At 43.4% G+C, this 14,715-nt stretch overlaps 1 protein-coding gene across 1 annotated transcript in view; it reads left to right on the forward strand.

The window, feature by feature from the left end:
• Positions 1-220: 220 nt before the first annotated feature.
• LOC105836310 (protein N-terminal asparagine amidohydrolase) overlaps positions 221-14,715 on the forward strand; it is a 47,023-nt gene continuing 32,528 nt past the window's right edge. Inside the window, 1 exon segment of the mRNA XM_012680251.3 lies at positions 221-1,000. The gene's annotated coding sequence lies outside the window, so the exon portion shown is untranslated.

Genomic DNA, 14,715 nt, shown 5'->3' on the forward strand with positions numbered 1-14,715 from the left:
GCGAGAATAAATTTACATCGATCGCAGGACACACGTCTATTTTTCGCTAACGCGCTAATGCGACGCGAGGATCAATCGGACGTGTTTCGCGCACCGAGTGTGAATCGTGTGCGACGGTAACACGCAGCGATGACGCGAGAGGGCGGCACCGGCGGGTGTCGCGCGCATGGCCGAGACGAGCGCGGCCGAGCGCGGCCGAGGCCGCGCGAACGCGAGATTCGGCGGAACGGGGTGAACACAGACGCGCTCGCGCGGGACAGTGCGCGGACGGTGCAGCGGGTGAGCGAGCGGGCGAATGAGCGAGCGTTGCTACACGCCGGGTTTGTGGATTTTGCCGATTTTTGCACAGTTGTCAAGCCCGACTCTCTCGCGGCGCGTGAAAGCGGTGCTTCGTGAGTGTCGTCCCTAACCACGATCGTGCCTCGCGCGTATCTCTCTTCGCGCTGCCTGCACTTATCTATCTGTTTCCTTCTCTCTCGCTCGCTGTTGTCGAAGACGCGAGCCCGTCTCTCTCTCTCTCTCTCTTTTTCTCCCGCTTACGTTCGCTCCGATCTGTCATCCTTTCTTTCTCTCGCTCTTTCTCTCCCTAGCCGCGCGCTCTCGGGATACCCGCGTGTTCGCCTACTCTTTCCCCGTCGCGGCACGCTCGATAATCGTACGTATACGTAGACTCGTGCGGGACAACACGAGACGGTGACCGTTCGTCGCCAGCGACACTGACGTTTTTGCCATCGATCGGCCGCGTCGCGTGTGTACACCACCAGTTGCGTGTTGCGTAACTGCATTTTACAACGAGATAGATAGAGAGAGAAAGAGAGAGAGAGATTGAGAGCCCGCTGCCTGCGTCTCTCCCGCGGGTGCATCGGCCCTGTCCCTCCCGCGCCCGTCGCGCCTCGCCACACACCACACCACGCTACGCCACGCCACGCCGCGCGCCGAGAGGAGAGTTTGGCGCTACGGGAACCTTGGAGTCTGACGTTTGGAGCGCACGACTTCGCCGGTGAGTCTTTTTTTGTTGCTTGTTTTCTTGTCTCCTTTCTTTTCTCCTGACGCGGCCCGTAATCGCGGCCCATCGCCCGGCCGTTCGCGTATGCACGTATAATACATACATACAATACGCTCGGCTTATGCCGTAAGAGATTTCCATCCGAGGCGCAGCCTCGCAGCGGAAAACAAACGCGAATTGTCGCGACAATTGCGAGATCTCTACGTTGGAAAACATGTGGGTGTCGCATCTCGGTGTATTAACGCGCGAAACGTGAGTCGGCCGTACCGAATATACTCGAGTGATTCATTTCTCACTGTTGACGTGTTTTCATAACGTGTTATACATACAAGCTGCTCGTGCGCACTTGTGATTTTGTTAAATAATAACAATCCGCCGGTATTTATGAGCGATGCAATATACAGATACGTATACATATACGTTGTTTGAAATAAAAATGCAACGGGTCACAAGTTTTCGCATTGCGTTTACTCGATGTGAAGCTTGCCGAGGACGATCTAAAAATAAACGTCGATCGTGCCGGTGTAATCTTGCGATCGATCCGGTATTTTTCTTAATCGCGCACGAACGTAGTTTTTACGGCATTTAAACACGAGCGGGATCACGCGGTCTCGCTCGCCCGCGTATCTGAATATGCGGCGGAACGATGTCGAAAATGAGTTGGTGTTGGACGGAGGGGGGGGGGGGGGAGTAATGACGGGTTTATGCGGGAAGAAAGACCTGCTTTTATTATAAGACGCGTTTTTGCGAGTGGCGAGACGACCGAGGAGGGAGTTACTTCGTAGATTCGATTTCGCGGAAGGCATAATGAGCGAGCGTCCCCGAAGCGGTTCGAGATATCAGAAAGTGTGTTTTACACGAACGCAAAAAGATAATAACGAATACATACGTCGCGTCGCATAAACACAACTTGGATTTAGATTCTTGTGTTGTAAAAAAAAAAGAAGAAAAGAACTAAATGTGTTATGCGAAGAATGGAATGTGTGACATAGCGACCGCCTAAAAAAAAAAAAGATAAAATGCGAACAACAAAGTAACTTGAATATATTTATTTATGACGAAACTGAATGTTTAAAGAGAGTTTTTTTAAACAATCATCTTTTGAAATTCGTAAGATTTGAATGTAATAATCGATGCGTTATTTATAATCCTTATTTGTTAAAAATGCTGTAGTAAAATTAATCAAGAACCTGCGCGTACTTGTGCTTTCTATATTCGCTTATAATATCGATCGTTCAAATTGATTCATAAAATCTAAAATAAAATACCGAATTTTTTTATTCTTAATTGATTACAATTCCGTGTGGAGTTTGTATATTAAACGAAAAAAATTCTTTGGTACTCACATCGCTTCGAAATTCGCAATTAATTTGAATGCGATTTAAAATTCAGCACTTTACGATGCGATTATACAATCAAATGCGGATGCTGTCGAGTTAACAAATACATGTCGTTCCATTTTCGCTTTGTCCACGATATTCTCTTATTTCTACTTGCGAGACGTTCGTCTCAAATCGTAAATCACGTGTACGCTCATGCGAGCTCAAAGAAACTCGCGACGCGTACAAATAATGAAATAAAAACTGAGAAGCACGTATATTACTGCCGCAAAGTTTTTTCAAGTCAGTAGCGCGGACGAAAGAATTCTCGGAACAAAATTCTTAGTAAAATTTGACGAATTTAAAAACCCTTTCTCTACGTACCTTTTTTTCATATATGCGCATGTGTCGCGAGTTTTTTCAGGACGCAGCCTCTCCGACACGTGAGCGTTTATCGCGTGTACGTCGACAACAGAATTTTTCGAAGATAGTGTACGTGCCGATGTGCACAATGGCAAACGTATACAGTCCGGCCGTGTCGCGTCGCTGCAATGGCAGCTTGCATATGCAGTACGTTCGTCGTCGTGAAATTATCCAGTGGCCATCCTCTCGCTCGGTCCCTCTTGTGCTCCCTTTTTTTCTTTTCTTCTCCTTTGTGGTCGGAGGGAGAAGGAAAAAAAAAAAGAGGGGAAAACCCCATTATCCTCGTCCGGTCCTTACAGACCTCGCGAGCGCGAGAGTTTAGATTTCTTTTTTATCGCTAATTTTATACGCGCGCGCGTATCACCGCGTTATCAGCAATTCAAACTGGCTTGTGCAATCTCTGCATGTTAAGCTTCAATCGTTCAGGAAATAACAGCTGCTTTAAAATTGTCTCGAGGACCGTGGAAAAATTACTTATCTCTCGAGGCTCTCCATTAGTTTCCGAATCTTTAATTAATTTATCGGCGACGATCACTCGGATCGTTCCTCCCTCCCCCCCCCCCCTCGCGAAGGGTCCCTCTGAAAACTCGGCAAGTGCAATTCGCGCAAATTTGTCGACGAGGATAGAAGTTAATTATCGTAATCGACGGCGATCTGCTTCCCCCGTTCGAAACCGGAAGAAAGGGCATCCGACGAGCAGCGCGGAGTGCAAGTACTTAACCTTGCCGCGACTTTCGAACCTCCGATCGAGCGGGGTTCAAGGGAAAGGGTTATTAAAAGGCTTCCCCCTCTCTCTCTCCCTCCCCTCCGGCCATCACTCGGGCAGTCATTAAAGGCGGAATCGAATTGACCCACTGCATGTCGGTTGCGGTTCGTAGCGTAACGTACGTCTTGTGCCTGCGTCTATGGCAGAGCATCTCTCGCCGCTCACACGCTGCGATCGAATTTATTATAATCATTCGGTCGAGGTATCCGCGCGGGTGAATGCACGTGTGTGTGCGAAATTTATAGGAAGCCATATCAAGCTTGATCAACCGCTTGCGGAAAAGCGCATGCACCTTTGATTAATCGGTCCTCAGCGCTCCGCAAAAGGTTTTGAATCCATTGAAATTGACTTTTTTTTTTAAATATTGTACTTTCCAACAGTACCTTGTTGGAAAGAATCCTGCGTTATGTTGTAGTATCTGCTCCTCCTCTCTCTTTGTGTTCTAAATCAAGTTCATACACTGAAAAAAAAGGTAATATATTTAATAAGATATGTAGTTGCGGGCTGCCAACTACAGATATACTCAATACAATAATATATGCTATTGCAGTATCAATATTGTAATTGCATCAATAGCAAATATTATTGCATTGAGTATTTTATGTAGTTGGCAGCCCGCAATTACATATGTTATTGGCTATATTACTTTTTTTTCTGTGTATAGTGTCAAATTCAGATCAACAAACGAGCAATGAAAGGTAGTATTTTGAAAACGTTTAAAAATACTTTTGTATCCGCTCACCTGCACGGAGAAAATTTTATATTAAAAATTACTGTGGTAAATAGGGGAAGGAATTGTGAAAATTTTTACTATATGTTTTTCATTAAATTACGATAGTATTCACACTATTTATGGTACAATTCTTTGAAATTTCTTTCGGTCCATAGCTATTATCGTATATAGTAATTTTTACTGTAAAATTTTCTCCGTGTTCATGTGTAAAACTAAGAAATATATTTTACAGGTGATCAACAATACAAACACGTAAAAAAAGTGTTTTACGAGGGATTATCTGGTATTCCGATTATTTAATGTCCTTAAAGGAGATTACAAGAAGAAGGGCTTTAAATATTCATAACGTTCATATTCATTACGAGGTGCGCGAGACACGCGAATCTCCCTACGTAAATAATTCTCAAAGTGAAAAAAAAAAAATTGCGCACGTTACCTTAATTCTCCGCCGTTTTTTGTCAATGGCTGCACCCTCGCCCCATAGATGCACGTTACATTGCAGGTAATAAGGTAGAATCATCGGACGAGCGGATAATGGGTAAGAAGAGAGGGAGGAAGTCGGGAAGGCTGCCGTGGAATGATAAACACAGCTTTTGCGTGTACTTAAAACGCATGTGCGTGCGTGCGTGCGTGCGTGTGTGTGTGTGTGTGTGTGTATGTATGTATGTATGTATGTGTTCGTGCGCGCGTGTGTACACGGTAAGAGGGAGGAGCGGGTAGGTGGAACGATAGAGCGCCGAGGAAACCGAAGGGAAAAAGGTAGAAACGAAAGGGCGGCGTGCATGATGGGATAAGTGCACGTCTCTGACAAAATACCGGGGCCGGCTTACGCACACGCACGTACGCGTACACGCACGCACACACACACATACGCGGGGCGATCGACAGTCCCCGTAGGAGTCGTATTTATTAATCATTTTTAGCGCGCTTGATTCGCGCGCGCAGCATCGTGGAACCGATAATTTCCGCGCCGAGGATTCCGTCGCGGTTTCTGACGGCGGTGCTGCGATTCGTGGGAATCGCGATCAATCGGCAATCCTTACCTCCGCGAACCTGTTGCATCGCGTTACGTTTTAATCTGAACTCGTGAAGAGAAGAAACGCAGGAGGGATGGGAAGAAAGGAGGAGAAATTGAGACAAACTTTTATCTGGAACATTTCTGGGGCGCCGCACACCCTTTAGAGTTTTCAGGTATCTTCTTGGAAAATTTGTTGGAGTATAAGAATGTTTAGGTATAAAATACAATCGTTATCGAACTTTGGAGTAATTTAAATTAATCGAAATATATTTTTGAAATATATTATACATATATCGTAGATTTTGATTGCTGTACGAGATAAGAATTATGGTACTTTCGATTTAGTCGCGGTCGTAAATTGTACAAGAAAATTTTCTTAAAAAAATTTTCCATATTTTTTTAAGAAACTGTAGGATAATCGTAAGGGCAGATAGAGTATGATAGAGAACAGGTAGATATGAGAGAATACGATATTATATATTTGAACTAAAAGTATAAGAGAGAGTTCGGTTTCTCATCTTCGAGTCTGGCGGGAAGTGCTCCGCTACTCGCAGTTCGCAGTTTTTTCGCGTTTCCCCCCGTCGCTTCGGATTCTTTTACATTTGCTTTTCGGTTCGATCACCTTTACAATCTTGCCAAGGTTTACATGCGTAAATACAGTGATCGCTATTTCCCTTAACTTAGCCGTTTTGAAAGTCGACAAACATATGTTACTTGCTTGAATAAATATATCGGGTGACAAAGTATTTTGCAAAAGTAATGCCGCTTGCACCTTAATTTATATACAGTATTAAAAGAGTTTTGATCCTACAAAACTACTATTTTCATAGAAAAACATGACCATGTGATTTACATAAATTTTAAGAATCTAAATTTATCTACAGATATTTTAAACAATTTATAGATATAAAAATAGGACTCGTGTATCGCATTTTGATTGCCACGTAATCATCTTGATTCATCCGGAATTGATTTTCACGATATCTGACATGTGTGAAGTTAGCATCTCAAAGTTTAGAACTCTTTAGAAAATTATTGTACGCGTCCGTATCTATATGAGAACTGCGTTAAAAGAAATAGAACTGTCGATATTCGACCAGCATCTCATGTCTAGACCTATAAATACAAGTTTTCCATCCAGATAGTTGTTGAAAAATACTTTCTAAATTTTTTAAATTAATTAATTTTGTCTGTCTGAGATGTCAGTTACACCAAATCCACGTGCGCAGACGTATACGCATATATACGTATGTTTGTAACAAAAAAATTTTTTTTTATTAATTTAATCATCAGAACTATTGATAAGACATCTCTAAACGATAGAACTCTATAGATTTAATCTTCTCTGTGGTCGTATATTCGAAATACGGTGAGATGCTATTATGTGATTTTGGAAGTTAGCATCTCATTTATAAAAATTTAATTAAAATACGTAATTCAACGGAACTATTGTTGAAACCTATCAAGAACTGTAGAACTATGCTGGATGCAAGTAATTCTGCAGTATTTTTATGAGATGCTAAACTTTGAGATGCTAACTTCACACACGTTATCTGTGCGATTCATGATTATAATCGCGTCAAACGTAAAGTTTTTCGTCCTTCTCTCTGACGAAGCATGCATATGCGCTTTTTGCCCCGCGAGAAAATGCATCCAAACGGTATCGTGCCAATAATTGTGCGCAACTTAAGTATATGCCGATGCTTATAAGGGCCAAGGAATTGCGAAATAATGAACACTTCTCCGGGCGAATGATTAGAAAAAAAAAAAATGTTCATCATTAGAATCAACGACGGTTGTGGCGGTGTTAAGCCAATCCCATTGCATTGCTACGTGGAATTTTACGATGCCACGATCATTTGTCTCGAGACTACGCACGTGGGACACTTCTCTCGGCTGTAATCAAATTTTTTTTTCCTCTACTTTTTGTCGATACTGGTGTTATTTTGCGTCTGTTAAATTACCTTTCGTCATTACAAATAAATTTGCCTCTTTGTAAAAATAAATTTTTATAAAAATGATTGATTATTGTTTGTGTTTTCACGCGCAAAGCAATCTGCAGAGAGAAATTTATAAAACAATTTACAGATGTACATAAATTATCGGTAATGTTACTATTAATGTAATCAATGGCACGCAATGCTAAGGAATCTGTGAACGACTTTTGAATTACATTTTTTTCTACATTTCACTGAGTATTCCGTTTCTAACTTAAATTGTGAATTAAGTCTTGAAATTATTTCGCATCTATTGTAAAGCCGAGCTTTGTACTTGCATTTTTAAACGCGATTTGCAGTTAAATGGAAAAAATGTGATCTTGATTGAACGATTTTGCTACACAATTAAATGCAGGGAATTGCATAAATTTGCGCTACGGAACGCGAACGTGATTGCTCCGGATGTTGCATAAAAAAAATAATATTGCGGTTGACAGTTCTACAATATCTATCATTCATGCCGATATATCCAAGGTAACCACTCCTTTCTATGTCATACGCGCCACATGGCGTAATTTCCTCTTAAATTTTTTCAATAAATACGGTCTGAATAAATCTTTAATTGAACTTTTGTTTCTTTAATAGAGCGATTAAGAAACTTAACGCAATATATATATATATATATATATATATATATATATATATATATAGAGAGAGAGAGAGAGAGAGAGAGAGAGAGAGAGAGAGAGAGAGCGCAAGCATCGCACGATCGTAATAAATCTCGATGGTAAATATACACGCGATAGTGCACAATCGTAGTTAAGATCCCTTTCCTCGCGGTCCCCTCGAGGGGACGATAACTCGCGTTAATTTGACAGTTAATTAGCGCCGATCGGATCGATCGTACGTACGGTACGCGATGCACTTCCGCGATTAGCCTTTTTTTCCTCGGGACTGCCCGCTGCGTTTACATTGCCGTTTGCAATTCGCTATTAATTTCACCCCGCCACAACGGCCTAAGTATGTTGTAAAGATGAATGCTTAATGTCATGTTTGCATCGAGCATTCGCGGACGTAGAGAAGGGCTGTCCCTTTGCTTTAAAAATTGTATCTATAATTTCTAATTAAATTTTCAAAATATCCATCTATTTTCTTATAATCCAACATATAAATAGATCTACATTTTTGGTTTTTGATATTACGATGAGGAATCTCTGACAATTCATCTTCGATTTTATTACGTAAAAAGAAAAAGATAAAACCTTTAAACATTGCCAGATTTATCGAAGAGATTAATGTACTCATTTTTTTTATTCGTGAAATAATTTCTTGACGTTTAGAAACGGACGGTACTCGTCATGTTAAAGAACGTGAGAGATAAACGGGACTTACGGCTGATACTCTTTAATTAATAAAGTTAAATCACCTTATCTCCCGGTACGTCGGCAAATTTATTCGCTCGTGGTGATGATGCACACGAGATTGCGAGATTTCCTCGATACGCGCGCGCCGCGTGAAACCGCGCGCGCGCGCGGTCGGCGCGTTATGCTGGCAATCCTGAAAACTTCCGTCATCGCCCGCGGCGGGTATTAAGAATGTCGTTGATTAATCCCACCTCGGCTTTTTTTTTTGCAGTTTTACACTCCGCCATTCTATAAATAAAAGACGCCGCGGCGGCAGGTACCTGTGTACCGGTGGGTGTGCGCCTCTCTGTACCGCGCTTCTCCATTTCTACCCTCGTCTCCCCGCGTTTCCTTTCCCCTCCTCTTCCGAGCGGCTGAGAAAGCCACCGCGGCAATGGGAAAGCAACGATCGCGGTTAGGATCATCGGAATTTCTGATCGGTGAAATTCCTGGGGAGATTTAAAAACGACGTCAGAATCCGGGATGCGTTTAATTAACCTTCGCGTCTCACGCTGACCTTATTCAACATTGTAAATCTAACTCGATTACGAAAATTGGGATTGATCTTTCTCGTTGCGCGCATCCCTCGTACGTTGCGAGGTGCACATTTGTTTCGTTCGTTTTAATCCTTCTCTCCTCCCGTAATATCCTCGAGACGCCGCGCGCCGTCGCGGATTAAAGAGAAAAAGACGGTTAAGGATTCAAACGCTAATTACTTGTGATTTATTTAGCGGAGTTTTAAGACGTCCGATATCAGCACGATGGCAAACATGTTTATTGTTTTATTCATCGGCCCGGCAAACGCGTCCGCCGCCGTGATCGACGTTAACAAATGATACCCCATCACCGCGAAGATTAGCGTCGGCCGTTCGACGATTATAAACTTGTATCGTTCGATTTCGGACGCGGCTTGGATTAATGGAGGTGGATTTATCCCTAAAGTCGACTCGACTTGAAATTATGATGGAAATCGTGCGGCATAATATATTTTCTTATTTGACATATTTCTTTTTTAATAGTATTTGGTGTATTTTTATTCAGTAGAATCTCGCTTCTTTGAGAAAAGATTGAGTTTAATTCAATTTCAAGGAGAGAGGGGGAGTAATAAATCTCAAGTTTCTTTGAAGAAATAAGTTGTCCTTCAGTTGCATATATGAAAAATTACTGTAAACGTGAATGGGTTAATTAATGCATTGTTTTTTAAATTGCAATGGGGATATTTCTATACATTATATGTGCGTTAAGAAATTACAGTCCCTCGACAAATTAAAACCGATCGAATTTGTAGAAGAGATTAGTTATGTGGTATTGTGATTCCCCTGACGATAATTAATGTGAGGTGGTAAACGAATGAATATCGGAAGGTAGGCCGTGCGTTACATGATACAAATAAAATGTTCAGCCGTCAACCGACGGTCATTTACAAATTGTCATTATTTCCCCGCGTGATTCAATGTTGACCTAACCCCGCTGGCCACCCGGAGGCGTTTGTCAAAAGTTCAATCTTTCAAATTGATTTACGATTGTTCTCATGAATGTATGCCAAACCGGTTCAGGTCTCAAGAATACCTAGTCGGCCTGAAAGTTGATAATTATCGATTCCTTGATTTATCTTTTGCCGCGCACCGTCGCGCGTTCGCCATTCGGGCGCGCATTGTGAAACTTTCCGGAATGGACTCCGATCGGGAATATTCACGATTCACTTCCTGGATTTCCATTGTCTTTTCGGAAAAAAAAAAAAAACGGAGAAGCGCACGCGGTTTACTGACCGGTGATAAAATGGGTCCTTCGATGATCCTCCTCGATTCGCGCGAGTTCTGCACACGTAGCTTCACGTAGTCCCCTTCTCGCCGGACAAATCACGGCTATTACCTTCCGATCACCCTGTACATCCGTCTTTTTATTCGAGCACACCTCTACCTGCAACCTCGTGTTTTTATTTCGTTCGCACATAGAGCCGGTCCACGTGCACGCGGGGCTCATGCATACGTGCTGCGCTTGTACACCGGGGGACGGTAATGAACCGGGTTGCTAGCTGACTCGCGCGCGTTCGTATTCGTGTAAACTAACGTAAGAACACACACACACACACACACGTGCGACGTGCATACACGTGCACGGCGAAAACGTGCGAGACGTTGCACACGTAGACGCGATACAAGACGAGGCTCCAGGCGCGGTCAGATTAATGAAACTCATGCGAGCAGCGGCTCTCAAGTCCGTAAGATACTGAGAAGAGAGCGTTCGTACAAGCTGTGCTCTTCCTCGATTTCCGATCGATTGCCGATATACGTTGCCTCGAAATAAGAGAGAAGCACCTAAATTAAAAAAAAAAAAAAAATAATAATAATCTGTGAAAATTTTGCGCATCACATGACAGAATTCTTTGTCTTTTCAAAGACGAAGAGATTTTCTCCCTCTCTCTTTGTTAAACCTAATTTTACAATATCGAAGTTTGCATTAGTCACACGTAACACATCTCGCATGCGCTTCAATTCTTTTCTACAATATACATTATCCACTGACACTCAAATAATGATAAATGCGAAATAGACGACTATTGTACGACGTTCTATTCCGTGCGGCGGAAACAGTTTCACAGAGACGGCTGATGCAGTTATACCGTTATGCATAAATTTTGCGACGGGAGAGACTCTCGTGTTACCGCCTCGGAAAAGGCTCCGATCGGCAGGTACTCTCGCGGGAATACGCGATGGAGACCGCCGTCGTTACAAATCTGCACATTGTGTCAGCGGTAAACACACGGCTGCGCCGAGAAGAGAGGACGCGGCGCAGCCGTGCGGAGGCGACCATTACTGTCCCCCGTGCATCGCCGTCCTCGATGATGTGTTACGTGCAAACCCGCCGCCGCTCGTCTTTATCTCGTCTCTGAAACGGCCGGTAATTGTAATTCGAACTCGCCCGGGAGATCCCCCCCCCCCCCCCGATCCCGCCGTTACTCGCGCGAGCGTTGTAAATCACGTTGCCGCTGTACGCCGCGAGGATTTCGAGATATGTTCCGGGAATGTCATTATCCGCCTCCTTATAGAACGTTTCGCCGAAACGCTTCGTAGACGCCGTTCTCGTTATGGAGGAGTTTTCTCTGGTTTTCAGGGCCTCGCGAGAATTGCAAGTGCAACCCGCGACTGCAACCGCCGCCGACTGAAGGGCGCGCCGGATTTTCTTATTGGAAATCTTGGGAATTGATTTAAAGCGCGACAAGCACGAAGTTCAAAAGTCCACGTTTGTATCATTTTTTATCACACTCCTTAATTCTATTTTTAGATCTCAAAAATATACATTTTATATATATTTCTTTAATTTTTTTTTACGAAATTGTTGCGATCTCAGATTCCAATTTTTTTTTTTTTTTTTGTTGCATTCGCTTTACATCAGTTTGGCATACAGAAGTGTTTCGCTTCGATTTTCGAGAGGATACCCACGTTTTCGATTCCAATAGTCTCTTCTTCTCTTGACGCGAGCCTGTGCTGGTGTACGAATATGGACGCCCCTGCAACCATAACTGTATACTTTCACGTGGCCGCCGACTTTAATCGGAAGGTACTTAACCGAACCACGGTATAGAATTATAACCAATACCTCCTATTCCCATACTCGATGCTCGCTTGGAGAGTTTCCCACGACTTTGGTCTCTATTCCCGCTTGACGTTTCTTAACGAGAGACAGACGGAGCGAGAGACGTATACGAATTTTCGAATTTTATCTAAAATCCGGTCGACGAAGCGCCAGGAGCGTTAGGTTTCACCGAGGAATAGCGAATTTCCTCGGTCACGACGCACACGTTGCTAAAAAATTATCGGCTCTTACCTTTGAACGTGGTAATCTCTTTTACACGTATTTCTACTTAAAACCGCGATATTTCATCGAAACATCTGGTAAATTGAAGTCTTTACGGTTCTAAGGAAACGAAATCCGGACAAAAAAACCGAAGCGAATCAAATCAAATTAAAAGTTTTTCTTCGACGTGTTTTTCTCTTATTTTGCAAAATAATTTTAACCTTCGCCGTCTCTCAACGTTTACAAGTTAAAAGCTTCGTGAGTGAATGACGTTTTTAACAACGTTTCACTTTTATCGCGTCTCATCGTGACTTATCGGAGCGCACTTCGACGATACTTTCTAATGGTAAAGCATTAACATTGTCGTAACGTTCCCCGCGTAATTATTACCTGCGTTAGTGGCGTAGTTATTCGCTTATACTTGAGTAATCTCGGTGCCGATTACTCATTACGAGCACTGGCGTGTTCTACCATCGTGAATGCCGTTTCCGTTTTACCGTGATCGGCCGTAATTTAGTAAATTACATTCGTAGTAGTCAATAGATTAATCCTTAAATTCCGTAAAATCCTAACTCTCTATTAACCATCGAATATACCGCAAAAGAATTTCAGCTAATGGAAGAAATTAGTAGTTTCGAATCCCCCTTGAATGAGTTCGGATTTCAATTGTCTCTGCAACAACATTTTCAATCCTATTTTGTTGTCCATTCGAAAAAGATCTCAAAAAAAAAAAACGTTGTAATTATTGAAATTAATAATAAATTCGCCAGATTGATTTTAACTTTATCAATTGTTACTGGCGACAATAAGGAATATTTTTTTCGGATTTCAAGTTTTGATTGTAAAAAAAAAAAACCACTGTCGATACACAGCAATGTATCGAAAGGCCGACCATTTTGCGCGAGGCGCGAAAAATTCGGGCTATTAAAAGCGAGCGATCGAGCTCGTTCTGCCTTGCCCTTCGCGCGTCACTTCCTCCTGCGATCCTAGTTGGAATCCTCACGAATTGCAGACGTGCACGCGAACCGCTGCAAAAGCGAAGGAGGACCAGGCCACGTGGAACGCCCTCGATCAGAGGGGGTCTCTCCTCGCATCAGCGGGAGAGACGAGCTCTTTCCCGGCACTTTGAACTCTCTCCCGAGGCGAGTCTTGGGCCTAACCGAGTTACGAGACGCTGTTACGTAGGGCCGACTAAGGAGAGAGAGAGGGTGTTAACCTTCTCTCCCGCTAGAGTTCACCTGCGCTAGCTTGGCTTCTCCCGCTTCTCAACGGCGCGCCATCGTTTTCCGTAACGTTTCAATTTGATACGCGAGGTTCCGCGGATCGCTTCCTCGTTGTCCGCGCCGAATTTTTTTTTTTTTTTTTTCTGTGCGATCACTTTGATCGGCGCGCGAATGGACGTATCTCTCCCGGGATGCTCGACGTACTCGATCGAGCAACTCCGGCTAGACATCGCCGATCTGACGCGAGACGAGAGGAAAGTACAGGATATTAATCCTTCGACGGCAACATGAGGAACTTTTTTCAGGGCCGATAGAACAAGCAACCATAAGGGCACGCGTATAATAAAAATTGCACTTGATGAACTTATCATAAAATTTTTCATTAATCTTTTTTTTAATCGTAGCGTAAGATTCAGCGAATTTTAAATGTCGCGCTGCTCATTAGAAATCTTTTCCATATTTCGTAATTGAAACGGATTGGACTCTGTTCTCTCGTGCTTGTCGCTTTTGTTACAGGCTCTCTGAATTAACTCGTGCTTGTTCGCCGTGTTTGCGTAAGAGAGAACGGAGAGCTCGGCCCGGCAGCACCGTTCTTTATTTCAGATGAAAGCGAGCCTCCGTGTCCGCCGTGCTTTTTTTTCCCGCAATCACCTGTCCCGGATGATTCGAGGAGCCGAAGCGAACCCTCCACCCTTTAATCGTCTCTAATGATTGGCTCTTTATGCGCACGTCGGAATTCGAATAAGCTCGCGTGTGCACGCTACTTTGCGGCAATTGACAGGTTCTTAGATAGAGGCTTTCGATAACATTACGGACTCATGTTTCTCTCTCTCTCTCTCTCTTTCTCTCTTTACTCGTCCGCGCACGAAGATCGATTAACGTGCCGCGGCGACCGAACGATGAGAACGATGATATTCCGATGAATTTGACGAAGTAACGTCCGGCGTGCACGCGTGTCTCTTACGTACATCGCAAATGCGATGATTCATTGCTCGAGGAAGCGCCCCTTCGCCTCGCGGAAGATTCTCGCCGAGACGGACGTATTAAATTTCAATAGCTTGGGTAACTCTTTAAATTTCCCCGATTACG

Source organism: Monomorium pharaonis, chromosome 7, assembly GCF_013373865.1.
Source record: "Monomorium pharaonis isolate MP-MQ-018 chromosome 7, ASM1337386v2, whole genome shotgun sequence".
NCBI lineage: Eukaryota > Metazoa > Arthropoda > Insecta > Hymenoptera > Formicidae > Monomorium > Monomorium pharaonis.